At 49.5% G+C, this 16,358-nt stretch overlaps 1 pseudogene; it reads left to right on the plus strand.

Moving 5' to 3' along the window:
- Positions 1-2,962: 2,962 nt before the first annotated feature.
- Positions 2,963-3,694, plus strand: LOC101708276 (glycine cleavage system H protein, mitochondrial pseudogene; annotated as a pseudogene).
- Positions 3,695-16,358: the final 12,664 nt, after the last annotated feature.

The raw sequence follows: 16,358 nt of genomic DNA on the forward strand, positions 1-16,358 counted from the left end.
CCAGGAAGGTGCCTAAGTGGTCTCCTTTGGGGGACCCCCACCCTTTTTCTGTTGTGCTACCATTCAAAGACATCACATATACCATGGGTAACAACCACAGTAAATCCATTGTCTTGGATTGCATGGTCAAAAACTTTAAGAAGGGATTTAGTGGGGAACATGGAGTTAAACTAAAGCCCACAAGGTTGCAGACCCTCTGTGATGTAGGTTGGCCCCAGTTTAATGTAGGGCGGCCCCCTGAAGGAACTCTGGCTGTCCAGACTATCCCGATCAGTTCCCCTACATCGATTCTTGGCTAGAGGTTGCTCAGACCCTACCACTCTGGATCTGATTCTGTGTTAGTAGAAAGGGACAGAGTCAGGTTTTTGTAGCCCAAAGCTGTGCCCAGCCCCCTCCAAGACCTCACAAAAGCTGATTCATCAGGGTCCACCAGAAGAGGATTCTCTGCCACTGCCTTATCTCCTTAAGCCACTGCCTGTGTCTCCACCACCAGTTCCTGTTCTTCCTGAGAGCCTGCAGCCTTCAAACTCCCTACCACCAGTCCCAGTTGCTAGCCCACCTTCCGGCCCACTACCTGCTCAAACAGCCAGTCCACTTCTGAATCCCCAGATGGGCCCAAATCCATCTCCCGCCAGACCTTTTCTTTATCCACCGCTCCCAGCTCCAACCTCCAATCCCTCCACCACCCCACATGGCAAGGAGATTGCTTCTCCTGAGAAACCTCTCTTCAGGCATCTGCAGTCCACTCAAGCCCCAGCTATCCAGCTGCCGATCCGTGAGACCCAGCTTCCACCCTGCATCCTGGACAATGACACCATCCAGCCCGGGCCTGCCACCCTCTACTACCAGGCCTTCACCACAACTGACCTTCTGACCTAGAGACAAACACGCCGCCATACTCCGGGAAGCCCCAGGCCCTCACTGACCTCGTGGAGTCCATCTTCCAGACCCACCTGCCCACCGGGATGACTGCGGCCAGTTGCTCTACGCCCTTCTCAACACGGAAGAGAGGCGTAGAATCATCGCTGAGGCCAGAAAGCACCTCCAAGGTCTCGTCCCCATGGGCCAAGACTGAGCAGATTGGGCCAAGGAGATGGTTCCCGAGACCAGGCCACAATGGGACTTTCACACTGCAGGGGGACCAGAGGCCCCGGAAAGATACCTCGGGGCCATCCTGCAAGGGGTCCACGCTGCTGCCAAGAAGCCAACTAACATGTCCACGACGGCCTCTGTGCCACAGAAGCCAGACGAGTCCCCCGCTGAGTTCTACGAGGGACCCTGCGAGGCGTTCCCCATCCTCACTCTGTTCGATCCCAAGACTCCTGAAAATCAACACATAGTCAACACTGCTTTTGGGACCCAGTCCGCTCCTGACATCCACCGAAAACTCTAAAAGCTCGAGGGATTCTCCGGCATGAATGCCTCCTGGAGCTTCTTGAGGTAGCAACTAAGGTCTCTGCTAACCAAGACCGCGAAGCCCAACGAGAGGCAGAAAAGAAAATAAAACAAAAGGTCTCACTCCTTGCGGCTACGCTTGGGAAACCAGACCCTACCCACAAGCCCGGCCCACCACGTAGAGGGGAAAACCAACAACAGACCCCTGCTGCACCCGGACCAATGCGCCTATTGCAAAGAAATTGGACACTGAAAAAATGAATGCCCCAACCGAAAGCAAAGCACCCCAAGCCAAAAGCTTCTGACCTCACCGGCTCCAACCAGCAACCCAAGCCCTGGGGCTCAATTGGCGAGCTCCCTACTGCGCTGGTTCTCATCACCAGCATGAGCCCAGATCCCTAGCCTGGCTGGACTTACAGAGACTGAGTCAGATTAGGGAAGACTGGGCTCCCTGACTCTGGGCCCCCAGGAGCCCACAGTCAAAATGACAATTGGGGGCCAACCTATAACTTTCATAGTCAACACAGGAGCTGAGCGCGCTGTAGTGACCACCCCCAGTATCCCTGTTCACCAAGAGGGACGCCACCATCGTGGGGTCAACCGGAGTTCAGATGGCTCAGTGGTTTTGCCAAGCACGGACCTGCCAACTGAGGGGACATGAAGTGGTCCACGAGTTCCTGTGTCTGCCTGAGTGCCCTGTCCCTCTCCTGGGGAGAGACCTGCCGACTAAACTCAGGGCGCCATAACATTTACCCCCGAGGGACTGGCTAGCCCGAGCCTAGATGCTCGGAAAGGACTGATCCTGTCTGTAACCATCCCCAAAGAGGGCGAATGGAAACTGCACACTGGAGATCAGGGAGAAACAAAACCCCCAGAGTTACTAGACACATTTCCAGAGGGGTGGGCTCAAAAGTCCCCACCTGGGATGGCCAAGAACAAGCCCCTCACCCGGTAGAACTTAAAGCAGGGCAAAGCCGGTCAGACTGAGACAATGTGCCATTCCCAGAGAGGCAGGACTCAGGATCCAGGAACATATCAGCAGACTGAAGGGTGCAGGGATCTTAAGCGAATCCCAGTCCCCTTGGAACACACCACTGCTGCCAGTTAAAAGGCCAGACAGAAGTGGATACAGACCAGTACAGGACCTCTGGGCGATCCACAATGCCACAGTCACTCTGCATCCAGTAGTTCCAAACCCCTACATCCTGCTGAGTCTGCTCCCGCCTCTTGAGTGGCCTGGTTCACCTGCTTGTTAAAAATGCCTTCTGCCTTCGGCTAGCCACCTCCCTCAAGCCAGCTGCTCTTCGCTTTTGAATGGGAAGACCCCAATACTGGGCAAAAGACACAGTTGACCTGGATGAGACTTCCTTAAGGCTTCAAAAACTCCCCCATGCTATTTGGAGAAGCTCTAGTTGCTGACTAAGCTGCTCTCCCTGCGGAAAGACTGAATTGCGCTTTGCTACAATGTGTAGATGACTCCTATTAGCAAGTAAAACCAAAGAAGACTGCTGTCAAGGAATTTAGCCTTCCTACAGTTGCTTCTAGATGCAGGCTACAAAGTAAAAAAAAAAAAAAGGCCCGGATATGTCAGCCTTAAGGTTCAGTAACTGGGATTCATAATCACCAAGGGACACCGATCCCTGAGGCCTAAGAGAAAACAGGTTGTCTGCTCCCTCCCCACGCCAACCAACAAAAAGAAACTCCGGACCCCTGCGAACATGGCGCTGCGAGTGGCCCGGGAGCGTGTGGGGCGCGGCCTGCAGGCTGTGTCCAGCCTCGGTGCCCTCCACACCCTGCCCGATTGGGCCCTGGCGGCTGCAGGTGGGCGCCATGTGGTCACTGCGCACCAGGACGGCTCTGCTCAAAGCGCGTAAATTTACAGAGAAACACGAATGGATAACAACGGAAAATGGTACTGGAAGAGTAGGAATCAGCAACTTTGTACGGGAAGCTTTAGGAGATGTTGTTTACTGTAGTCTGCCTGAAGTCGGGACAAAATTGAAAATGCAAGATGAGTTTGCTGCTTTGGAGAGCGTCAAAGCTGCCATTGAACTCTATTCTCCTCGGTCAGGAGAAGTAGCTGAAATTAATGAAGCACTTGCAGAACATCCAGGGCTTGTCGACAAATCCTGTTATGAAGATGGCTGGCTGACCAAGATGGCAGTGAGTGACCCTTCAGAATTAGATGAGCTCATGAGCGAAGAAGCGTATGAGAAATACGTGAAATCTATTGAGGAGTGAAGTGGCACCCAAAATAAACTAGTGTGAAGTGACTTTTTCCAGCAGTGTCTGCAATTAGTGGCAGACAGAAGACCAGAGATAACAACTTTTAGCAGTTCTATAATGATGGAAAAGAAAGAAACCACTCTCATCGCTGCTCCTGGACGGAAATACCCCTTAACTCCCTAGTGATTGCAGATAAACACAATGTGCATCTTTTTGATATAAACTTTAGGATTTTTAGACTAGGCTGTAGGTTCTGATATTCAGAATTCATGAAATTATCCATTGTAAAAACTAGTTATAAAAATCAATATAATTCAAGGGTAACACTATTATCATAAGCCTTACAAAATACTGTAACTTGCTTACATTTCTCCCTGGATTTAGGTCAAAAGACTCAGAGTGTGTCACTTGGACAGTGTCGGATGAAGAATGACACTTTCTTAATTTTGTAACAGACTCCATTGGCTGGTGCTGTTTTTATACAGTGAAGCAACAGCTTTGCCGCACAATAAGAAACAAATAAAATATTCAACTACTTTTTAAAAAAAAAGAAAGAAACTCCATAAGTTTCTGGAGGCAGCTGGATTCTGCAGGATTTGGATATCTGGGTCTGCTGAGAAAGCCAAGCCCCTCTATGCTGTCCTCACCGGACCAGAAAAACAGCCCCTAAAATGGGATGGTCAACAGGAATTTGCCTTTAAAGAGGTTAAATGGCTACACCCCTGCACTGGGATTACTGGATATAAGCCGAGAATTCAATCTCTTTGTTCATGAAAATGACCATGTAGTCCTGGGAGTCCTGACTCAGACAGCAGGGCCCTGGCAGAGGCCAGTGTCCCACCTGTCCAAACAACTGGACACTGTGGCGGCCAGGTGGCCCCCTGCCTCAGTGCTCTGGCAGCAGCTGTGACTCTCATCAAGGAGGAAGACAAACTGACCTTGGGCCAGAGCCTTAAGTAAAAGTCCCCACTTGGTTTTGACTCTGATGAACAATCAAGGACATAAATGGCTTTCAAACGCCAGAATGGGCCAATATCAGGGGCAACTCTGTGGAAATCCCAGGCTCAGCCTGTAACAGTGAGGACTTTAAACCTGGCCACCTCTCTGCCTGCTGAGGAGGCCCAGCCAGACCATGACTATGAAGATCTAACTGACAGCTGTTCTCCAGCTGACCTGACCTCACTGAGGAGCCAAAGACTCAACCAGATGCCACCCCGTTCACTGAGGGCAGCAGCTTCATGCTGGATGGAGAGCAACTGGCAGGGTGTGCAGTCACTGCCACCGACCAGGTCATCGAGGCAGCCCCTTCCTAGAGGGGGGTCGACACAGGCACAGAGCTCTGTACCCTCATCCAAGCCCTCTGATGGGCTCAAGGAAAGATTGTCAACATTTATACTGACTCAAAGTACACCTTTGCCACTGTTCATGTTCACGGGGCAATATACAAAGAGAGAGGACTTCTAACAGCAGGGGAAAAGAGATTAAAAATAAAAGAGAGATGCACCAACTCCTAGAACCAATCTGGGAACCCAGAAAGGTGGCTGTCACACGCTGCCAAGGGCACCAAAGAGATCAGGACTTTACCACAAAAGGAAACCAGCTGGCTGACCAGGCAACTAAAGAAGCTGCCAGACAGACCAGACCCCACATCCTCACATCAGATATCCAGAAGCCAGCCCTACAGATGAACAACTTTTTGCCAAAGAAAAGGCCTATATGAAAGTTTATAAAATCTTATGTTGGGACTGTTTTGAACCACGGTTTACACATCCAGATGCAGAAAACAATCCCGGCTGCAATTCCCCAGAAGAAAATCTGTGGGCCCAAGAACAGGAAGCCTGAAGCATGGGATCAGGCCTCTACACTTTGCCAGATACCAGAATCTTTATCCCATCTCATGTTTCTTACCCTTTTGTCTTGGAAACTCTTGAAAAGACCACCTAGGTAAAACAAAACTAGAAAATCTCTGAAGGAGATATTACTATGTTGCAAGACTACCCTCGCTCTCTGCTTCAGTCTGCCTCAGATGTAAGATCTGTGCCACAACTATTCTCTCCAGAGACCGCTGCCACCACCAGGAATTCAGCATACAGGAACATCACCATTTGAAGGCTTACAAATAGACTTTACTGAGATGAAACCCGGTTTTAGACACAAATACCTGTTGGTCATAGTCTGCACTTGTTTTGTTTTGTTTTTTTGGTACCTGGGATCTAACTCAGGACCTTGTGCTTGTGAGGCAGGCAGCAGAACCACTGAGCTAAATCCTCGGCCCAGTCTGCACTTGTTCTGGATGGTTCAAAGCCACACCAACCAGGACAGAAAAAGCCCAGGAAGTTGTTCAGCTCCTCCTCAGAGAAGTCATTCCCTGATATGGCCTCCCCTTGTCAATTGGAGGTGACAAATGGGCCTGCCTTTGTGGCTGAAGCTGTCCAAGGCCTCTCTGATATGCTAAAGACTGAGCGGAATCTACACATAGCCTATAGGTCACAAAGTTCAGGGAAAGTAGAACGCATGAATTGAACCCTTAAAACCATCTTGGCTAAGTACTGCCATGAAACAGGGGCAGAGTGGCCAGATGTGTTACCTCTGGTCCTGCTCAAAGTCAGGTGCACACCTGGACCCTCAGGTTATTCCCCATATGAGATAATGTTTGGAAGATTCCCCCAGTCATCAGACATTTTAGGGGAGACATTAGACAACTAGGAGATAATTATGTAGCCTTAGAGTTACAAACATTAGGCAGTCTTTTCACAGATTAACAAAACTGTTTTAGAGAGAACCCCCATCCCCATGGGTATTCCAGCACATTCCTTTCAGCTAGGGGATTCAGTCTGGGTTAAAGATTAGAAAAAAAGATGCTCCTCCAGTCTATTTGGCTAGGGCCTTATACTATTTTTTTTTTTTTTGGTACCGGGGATCGAACTCAGAACCTTGCACTTTCGAGGCAGAGGGCAGAACCACTGAGCTAAATCTCCGGTCCAGGCCTTATACTATTATGCTTGCTACCCCCACCTCTATCACAGTCACAGGTATAACATTCTGGATTCATCATGCTGGAGTGAAAAAGGCCCACACCACAGAGGTCTCAGATACCTGGACTACACACCCGGACCCCAAGAATCCCCTCAGGACTCAGACAGAAGACCTTGGGACTCGACCTGACCTCAGAAACATCACCAGCAGACAACAGCCCTGCTTTAGTAACACCAGGAGCTGACTAGTCTACATATGGCCAAAGCCTGAGGACACCATTCACAGGACACCTTGATACACCCTATGGACTATTACCATTATCCCTGGTTTCTAGACCTCCTTGGACTGCTTGCCTTAATTTTTGCTGTGGGCCTTGCTACAGTTCCCCCAGCAGACTGGACAACTGTCCAAAGGAGTCTCCTAGTCTTTGTCTTTCTCATTAGGATAGGGTTTCACTAGTTCTCCCCTGACCTAAGTGATAATGGCCAGCACCAATAACCTGATGTTGCTGTTGGTCTCCATGGTGACACTCTTGGGACATGATGGCCCAAACCCACTACCCCCCTACCTCTCTAACACCTTAGAGCTGGTCCATGTCTTACTAAATCAGTTCCTCTCCAGTCTCGAAGAGGACTGCTGGCTGTGCCTGTTTTCTCAGCCTCGGTGGAGGTCACCCCTGTCTCACACCAGGTCTGGGCACTATCCACATCAGCATATCATCCTGCTGTAGGCCTAATGTTGTGGCAGAGCAGAGCAGCTCAGTGCTACAGCCAAGTGTCTCTGAGGCACAGCTGAGTTTTACAGCTCAGTGTGGCAGCTCTGGGTCACAGCTCTCGTAATTTGAAGATTCGAGAATCCAATGGTCAGTTGAAGAGGTGGGAAAAAACCCTTTATTATGCCTGCAAGCCCCATAGGCCCAGAGGAGTCTGACTGCTCTACCAGAAATGAGAGCCTCCTTATATAGGGATCTACAGGGTAGGCGAGCATGGTCAATGAAGCATGGGGGAAAAGTTACAGAACATTCTTGAAACACATGCCATGTGAGCATGCTTACTGAAGCAAGGGGGCAGAGTTACAGAACATTCCTGAAGCAGAGGGGTGGAGTTACAGAACATTCCTGAGAGGGGGCGGAGCTTAACAACCCCTACAGAGCTTAGCAGAACATTCCTAAAAGGTCACACAGTAGTCACAAACCATTTTGATACACTGGGCAGGAGCCCATTGGCACAAACTTACATTTCCAAAACAAAACACTCTGTGGAAAAAGGTGGAGGCAAGGCAAGGCCAGGGCCTGTCTTATTGTCTAGCACTTCTCCATCATTTAAAAACCCTCCTTTCACTAGGGTCGCTGCTTCACTCAAACAGGATTTCTACAGAAAAAGACAGGCCACAACACACAGGCCTGTATTTGGTCCTGTCTCTACTGACCTTAAGCTCAACTTCCAGGCCCTGCTCTGAACAAAGCAGCCCTCCCCTCCAGAAGGCCTTTGCTCCTCTGCTGTTTCAGGGCCTCCCAAGGCACTGGGACATCTATTGCCCTCTGACTGTAACCTCACCTCAATCTTACACCCTCCCCATGAACAACTTAATGTACAGGTTAACTCGTGCACTCTCCACTACCACCTCACTGGCTGGCTCAGACCAGTCACCTCCCAGCCGATCAGTGTGGAGTCCCACTTCTGTAAGATGAGAATTCCCTTACCTAGGGGACTTCTGGGGAGCCACGGCAGCCTCAACCCCTTCCACCTGCCTGCTCTTACCCAATCTCAAAGGCTCCAAGAATGGTTACTAATTGATAGAAACAGGTTCCTCTCACACTGGGAAAACAAAACTCAGGGTGCTCTCAACAGGCTCACACCAGACAAGCACCCCCTCCTACAGGAGCAGCCCTAGCCTTCACACTGAGTGTATGAGAAAGAGATAAAGAGAGCCATTATCCACTCTATAGTGTCTACAACCCTCTCCTCTCCTGGCATTGTCTGGTTCTGTGGAATTTCTGCCTATCTCTGCCTCCCTGTTAACTGTACAGGAACCTATACCCTTGTCTAACTTAGCCCCAAGATAGAAATTGCCCCTGGGGACACTGACTTTCCAGTCTCAGTCCAGGCTCATACCTGACAATGCTGAGCTGCCTTCCTCATACCCCTGATAGTAGGCTTAGGAATAGCTTTGGGGATTGGTACTGGAGTCACTGGCATAACCACTGCAGCCCTCACCTACCAGTCGCTCTCAGGAGTTAACCAACAGCTTGGAAGAAATCTCTAATTCGGTAATAGACCTACAAAAAGAGATGGACTCTTTAGCTGCAGTCACTTGAAAACCGCCTCACCTTGGACTTACTAACAGCAGAAAAAGGGGGTACCTGTATCTTTCTCGGGAATGAGTGTTGCTTCTATGTGAATGGATCAGTGGTCATTCATGAAGCTGTAAAAAGTCTCTGAGACAGAGCTGCCAAACCCCAGGAAAAATCCCAAACTAGTGGGTTTTGGAGTTTCTCCTGGGATAAGTGAATGACATGGTTTGCTTCTCTGTCCCCATCTTCCTGTTGCTAATGATTGGCCCTTGTCTATTCAGGTGCCTCACAGAGTTCTACAAGACCAGGTTCAGGTTCTCATAAGACAGTCAGTTCATCAATTACTGGTGAGAGCTCTCCTAAACTGTAACCCTGTAGCTACTAGTGATTCAATGAGGCTACATCTATATAGGGGAATCAAAGAGAGGAAATGATAAAGCAATAATGCACTATAGGGCAGGCCTTTGCCTGCACCATGTCCTTGCCCAATGTATCAAAATGTTCTGTTCAAATAATGTAACTGCTTGTGCATGCTACACAATGTTGCAACCTAAGGTTTCAAGAATGTTCTGTTAACTCCACCCAAGAGGTTCCCACTTCTAGCTATGTCTCTGCCCTAAAAGGTTCCTCTCAACTTCCTTTTCCCAAGTGTATATAAACTCACTCTCACTACAACTTGGGGCACAGAATTTGGAGTGTTTAAACTCCTCTGCACCAGCCAGCATTATAAAGCTCAGTTTTTCTCCATCTCTGAGTGGCTTTCAGATTCTCGAGTCTTCAAAGTGCTGTAGCTATAACACTTGGCTGTAATTCTGAGCTGTCTCACTTTTTCCCCAACAAGGTAGGGCTGGAATTGAATGAAACTAATAAAAACAAGAAACCACTTGGTCACAATGGTCCTGAACTGGGTTGTTGGGAAGACCCCCCAGACAGCTCCCTGCATGACTCCATCTAGACTGGATGCCGTGCTTCACAATCTTCCTCACACATTATGAAGAGCATTGTTTCATGGGACACTTAAGCTTCTGCTCCTTGAATACGCTCTGCCTCTCACCGTCTCCCTCACCAATGAACCTGTCCTTGTCTTCAGCATGTTTGTACTCTGTGTGTGAGGTCATGGTTTCAACCTTCTGAATTCAGGAATGTCATTAAAGATGGCTGCATGAGGAAGTCAAAGCCATACGGATGCCTCAAGCTCAGGCTGGGGCAGAAGGGCCAGGTAGGGGCCTCACTGTCCCCCAGCATGGCCAGCCCATGCTAGTCATTCTGTTCTGTTGGGTGCTGTTGTCTTTGTCAGCTCAGGCTGCCACAGCAAAGCCCACGGAGTGGCAGCTTGGACAGGAATTGCTTCTCACAGCAGTGAGAAGACCAACCTTGAGGAACAGCGGGTCCAGCTCCCAGTGAAGCTCTGAGCCTCCTAACTACAGATGGCACCTTCCACAGGGTCTGAAAAGACAGGTGAGTGCAGATCGCCAGTCCCACCATGAGGCCCACCCTCAGGGCCTCCTCCAAACCCACTCACGTTCCCAGGGCCCCATGTCAATAAGATCATACAGGGGCAGGGCTCCAGCATACGAATTTGGGTCCACAGCATTGCCTGTATTTTTAATGTTATTTTTAGGCAAACGTAGCAGTCTTAGACAGTGTCTTAGTCACTATCTTGGTCACTGGAACACAATACCTGAAACCCACAACTTAAAGGAGGGAAGATTTGTTCTAGCTCACAGCCTATAGAGGTTTCAGTCTATGGGTGGCTGACTCCAAGGCACAGCGACTCAGCAGAGGGGCCTGGAGGAGGAGCGCTGCTCACAGCATGGTGCACAGGAAGCAGCAAGTGAAGGGGGAAGAAGAGGAGGGAGATGGACCCTTTCGGGTTGTCCCCCCAGTGACCCGAGTCTTCTGACCTGACCCTACCTCCTCACAGCAGTCAGCTATGAGCCCTGTAACCCAATCACCTTCCAAACCCCACCTTTGAGCATATGAGGCTGTGGGGGACATCCAGATACAAAGCAGAGCAGTAACACTGGATGGAAAGGTAGATCAACAGAAACAGGTAAAGTGTGTTTGATGAAAGGGAATGGATTTACCAGGCTCAGAGGAAAAGCACATGATGGGAAGGTAGACTGAAAGAAGTAGTGGAGGGTGCATAAACCAGAGCACATCCAGATGTCAGAGGTCCTGAGACAGGGCAGAGTGAGTACGCACTTACTTCGGTGCTGATTAGAAACGCTCTGTGATGTGTTCCACATATTCTATATGCAGCCACACCCAGGGCATGTCAATAATGTAAAAACAAAGTACTGGGACCAGGGATTTAGCTCAGTGGTGCTGCCATCTGCCTCACAAGCAGAAGGTCCTGAGTTCAATTCCTGGCACCTCCGCCCAAAAAAACTACTGGGGAGGGGACAGGGATTTAGCTCAGTGGTTCCACCGCCTGCCTCGCAAGCGCAAGGTCCCAAGTTCGATCCCAGGTACCAAAAAAAAACTACTGGGGAAGACGGTGCCATCTATGTACAAAAGTAGGCAAGTGCAGATGTCAATCTGAACATCGCTTCATAGATCAGAATGCTCTAAAGAGATGAAAAGGAAGAATTATCCCAGGCTGGGACTGAGAAAGACCCTCCTCATTGCCGTCATTCCCGGCCTCCTCCCAGAAGAAGCTGGTATTTCTGATAAAATGCAGAAGTGATGTCCGGATAAGGTCCAGATGGCCTGAGCCCCGGAACCAGGGGCACTGGCCATTCTGCTGTCCTGGGGAAGACAGCATGTCAAGTTTTCACTGTGTGTCTGAGGGCTAAGCATGTACCCTGCCCAGGCTGTGGAAATATCTGAACATTATTGCACAGGAAGCGAGGAGGCATGAAATGTTACAAGCTAAGAATCTCCTGGGCAAAAATGTCCTCCTTAGATCAACCTTGAACTAATGATTCTCCTGCCCCTTTGCCTGGCTTTTTTCTTCAAAGCTTCTCCTTAAATGAAGTATGGAAGCTGCAGTGCTCTCATCTAAATATTCAGGGTGGATTTAAACAGAAAGTGCCTATAAAGAAAAAATTGTGAAACTGTTTGACATGGGCAAAAAAGGTCCTTGGATATCATGGGAATCATGAAATCGAGGGGCTAAATTGGAGTGCCTGTGGTAATTCCCCTGGAATGCTGGGAATTGGCCAGCAGCCCCCACTGGCTCTCCTGACCCTAAAGGCTGGGCCCTGTGCCTTGGGGAGGCTATTGCACAACTCTGCTGTCCTAGCACACAAAGAGTCAGGCAAATGATTCTGGGGGTTTTTTTGTTGTTGTTGTTGTTGTTGTTTTTTGGTACTGGGGATCGAACTCGGGTCCTTGCACTTGCGCAGTGGGCAGTGAAACCACTGAGCTAAATCCCCAGCCCTAGGCAAATGATTCTTTCAGGGAAAAATGCAAATAAGTCTGTCCCATGCAGATACAATTAACTCACCCTGCACAAAACACTGTTCCAAAGTTACATCTTTAGCCCCAGAGATACAAAGTAGCTATGTGCGGTCAGAAATTCACCTCTGTTTCCTGGCTGTCTGTATATATCTGCCCTTCAGATTCTCCTCTGAACCATCATTCATATCTTAACAGCTTGGTAATGGCTCAAAGAATATATATCTCTTACGTACATTCAGTGTATATTTGCATGAGAGTTGCAAGTTTACCTTCTGAAGATTACATTTTTTCATAGCTGGGACAAAATACCAACATGCACAACTTAAAAGAAGAAAGGTTTGGGCTGGGGATTTAGCTCAATGGTTCTGACGCCTGCCTCGCAAGTGCAAGGTCCCAAGTTTGATCCCTGGTACCAAAAAAAAAAAATAGAAGAAAGGTTCATTTGGTTCACGGTGTCAGGGGGTTCAGTCCCTGGTCAGCTGGCTCCTCCTAGGCAGGAATAGAATGGTAGAGGGCTCTGGTGGAGCAAAGATGCTTAACCCATTGTGGCCAGGAAGCAGAGAGAAGGAAAGAGCTAGGGACAAGAGTACTCTTCCAGATCACACCCTCAGTGACCCATTCCTCCAACAAGGCCCTACATCCTAACCGCACATTCAGCTGTCCAGCATCCGTGGATGAATCCAATCACCCCTGTAGCACCCCATAATCCAATCACTTCAGAGCACGTGACTTCTGAGGGACAAATTTAGATCTAAACTATAGCACATATTTTAATATAGCCACACTAGGATGGAAGGAATGAGAGGCTGGCTCTGTTCAACAGGTGCCTGGTTTAAAGAAAGGAATTAGAGATGACCAGAACTTGGGGTCTGACTCCTTTATGACTGACCATATCAGGAAGCCAGGACCAAAAAGAAAAGAAAGCTGAGACTTGGAAATCCTCCAGGAGTCCTCAGCAGGGAGCTGCAGGGATGTCCCGTGGAGGCAGGAAGGGACGGGGCGGGGGACAGAGGAAATCTGATGAACTGATGTACAAATAGCCAATGGACATGTTTCTGTAACCAGAAGATGCCAAACAGGGCAGAAAGAGAGGAGAAGAGAAGAGCTGAGGGGGCTGGGTGTGGGGAAACTTGTTATTCCTGAATCTGAACAATGAGGCGTTTTCTTGAAAGATAATCAGATAAGGGAGCAAGAGGGAGACTTGTTCTGAGCTGCACCCAAGGCCCACCAGATCGTGTGATATTTACATCAAGTTTAACAGCTAACGGAATGACAGGTCAGCCATCACTCGCTGACATGCTCTTCCCACCCAGGGACAAATGGGAGGCTGTGTTTCAAACCCTAATCTAGGAGAGAATGGGGTGAGTTTCGTGGGTAGATCCCCATCTACAGGTCACTTCCATGGAAGAGAAGCATTCTTTTCTTGGATGGCTTTGGATGTTGGCACTGCACTTCTGAGCCATTGGGTCCAGGCCATGCTGGACAGGAAGGGACTTGTCTCTCTGGGTGGCTCTCCCAGCCCCCTCCTCCTGCACCCGGGTGGAGAACAGGACTGGATTTCCCGCTGCCCTCCACCTACCCTGAGGACAGATGGAGCCCTCAGAATTCATCCCCGATTTTCTCTCCTGAACAATGCTGCTCCAGTCCTTAAAACTCCTTCACAGGACAGAAGTCATCCGGCAAGTGGGCTAAATGCAGAGGGCTTGAGGTCCGAGATCAGATTCTTACAGCTTCTGCTTGCTGAATTGGGGTTGGTCCTTCTCTCGGAAATACAGGCCCTGTCCATAAGGGGAGTTCGTGTCACCCACCCTGGGGCCAGAGGGTGGGCTGGTGCCCCGAGAGCTCTCTTTGATGCCAGGCTCCCACATGCTCTGGGTGGTGCCTGGACACTTCCATGATGTGACAGGTACTGGGGATAGAACAGTGAATCCCGACTCAAGAACACTCCAGTTGCGAACTTTCCCAGATGTAGCATGTAAGACTCACTTTGTTGGCTTACAAACAAATTCGACTGATAAACAATTCTCCCAGAACAGAACTTGTTCGTAAATCAGGACTTACTGTGGATGAAATACAAAAGTTTAATATAATCATTGCATTCAGGTAGCAGGATACTATAGTACTGATAAGTATTTCTTTAAATTGTCTTGAATGTTGCACTCTGTAGGCTTTTCATGTATAAAATGAAGAACTGGAGGATGTAGGAATAAAGATGGGTATATGGCTATGATACTAAAATCATAACACATAGCCCTTACTAAGTGCAGGCATAGTTCTGTTTAATCCTCAACAAATCTATGTGGTGTTGCCCCCATTTGACAGAGAATTTGAGGCCCAAAAAGACAAATCTGCCTGCCAGGAGGAGGTGGTAAACCAATGAAGGAGCCCAACAGTCCCGCTCTGGATTGGAATGTCCCTCGCATAGGGTTCGTGGTGGCGCATACCTGTCGTCTCAGCGCTCTGGGAGGCTGAAGGAGGAGGACCACAAGTTCAAGCCCAGCCTGGGCAGTTTAGTGACTTAGTGAGACCCAAAATCAAAATGGAAAATTTTTAAAAGGGTTGAGGATGTAGCTCAGTGCAAAGGCCCTAGGCTCAATCCCAGGTAAAGTACAAAAAGGGGGGATCAGTAAGCAGACAGGTGGGAGGAGCCCTAGGGCTGTGAGCAGACCGACTGACCTCTGCAGAGCTGAGCCAAGGACCCCAAAGATGCCCCGCCCCCTGCACCTCACTCTCGCCTCAGGAACTCATGCGTTGGTGATCAGAAACCAGTTCTGCATACCATGGCACAGGAAAAACCCCCAGCTTCTTTTATTAAAAAAATTTCAGCCAGGCATAGTGGCCCACACCTGAAACCCAGGGGCTGAGGCAGGAGCACCAGAAGTTCAAGGCCAGCGTGGGCTACGAAGCAAAACTCTAGCTCAGGAAAGAAAGAGAAATGGGGAGCGGGGGAGGGGAGGGAGGGTACAGTGCCATGAGGCCGGCCGTGCCCCATGGAGCTGGAGGGTATCCGCACAGACACAGAGAAAGTCAGATCTAGCTGGGACACAGGGACAACTCCGAAGTCACCAGGTGCAGGACAGAGCTCACAGGGTCACGGGGGTGCTAGCAAAGGCAGCTGCTGGACACACCCTGGGGCAGGAAGCCGGAGGCAGAAGGAGGCAGGGCCCGCTCCCCAGGTGCCCTCAGCTCTGAATGCCCGAGGGCACTGCCCAGCTAGGGACCTGGGAGAGCGAGCCGTGTCTGGAATCAGGGCACAAAGACATCCCCAAAAGGCGGTGTTTGGGCATAAAAATGACATTCTGTGTTGAGCTGCAGAGCTCCTGGGCTCAGCTCAGCCCAGCAAACAGAAAGACCTTTCACTAGGTCTCCGGAGAGACTGCGAGAAAGAAAAGTAAAGCAGAGCCTTTCAAAGGAGAAAGCTCAGCCCTCAGCAAAACTGGCCTTTTAAAAATATATATAAATTTAATCAATTTTTGTGGTTTCAGTAACAGCAAAGGATTTTGTGGTTTTCCCTTAAATTTTTCACCATTTTCCATTAAAAACAAAAGCCAATATTTGAAACCATTTTTCCCCCACTGAAAGTGGCAATGTTTTTCCCAGGGACCAATTCCTTGGAAAAATATCTGTGCAGCATTGCAGCCTGTGATGGCCCTGCTGGCCAGAGGCAGTGCCATACTCGCCCACGCGACCAGTCACACCTGCCACCAGATGTGCCCGTCAGGTGGAAAATTCCATGCAAGAGAAGCTCCCCTTCTTTCTGGAGGTTATGTGAACAGGCCATCTGACCTCTTAGGGAGCCAGGCCTGGAGGTCGAGGGTGCCTGCCACACGCACCTCTGCCATCAGCAGGTCAGCCTGCTCCACCTCTTGCTTTACAGGTGAAGAAACCGAGCCCCGTGGAGGCCTTGGGCCTCTTCCCAAGACAGAGATCCCTGGCAGAGATGCAGTTTGGGCCCAGGCCTCCACACTCGGTTGTTCAACTGTTTTCCATAGCGTTCACCCTTTCTCAGTAAAACTCGGTTTTTTATCAGTTCCTAGTTCCTGGAGCAAATATTATCTACATG

The sequence above is a fragment of the Heterocephalus glaber genome, unplaced genomic scaffold (assembly GCF_053883595.1).
Source record: "Heterocephalus glaber isolate CG9 unplaced genomic scaffold, H.glaber_assembly_v1.0 deba00000071, whole genome shotgun sequence".
Lineage (NCBI taxonomy): Eukaryota > Metazoa > Chordata > Mammalia > Rodentia > Bathyergidae > Heterocephalus > Heterocephalus glaber.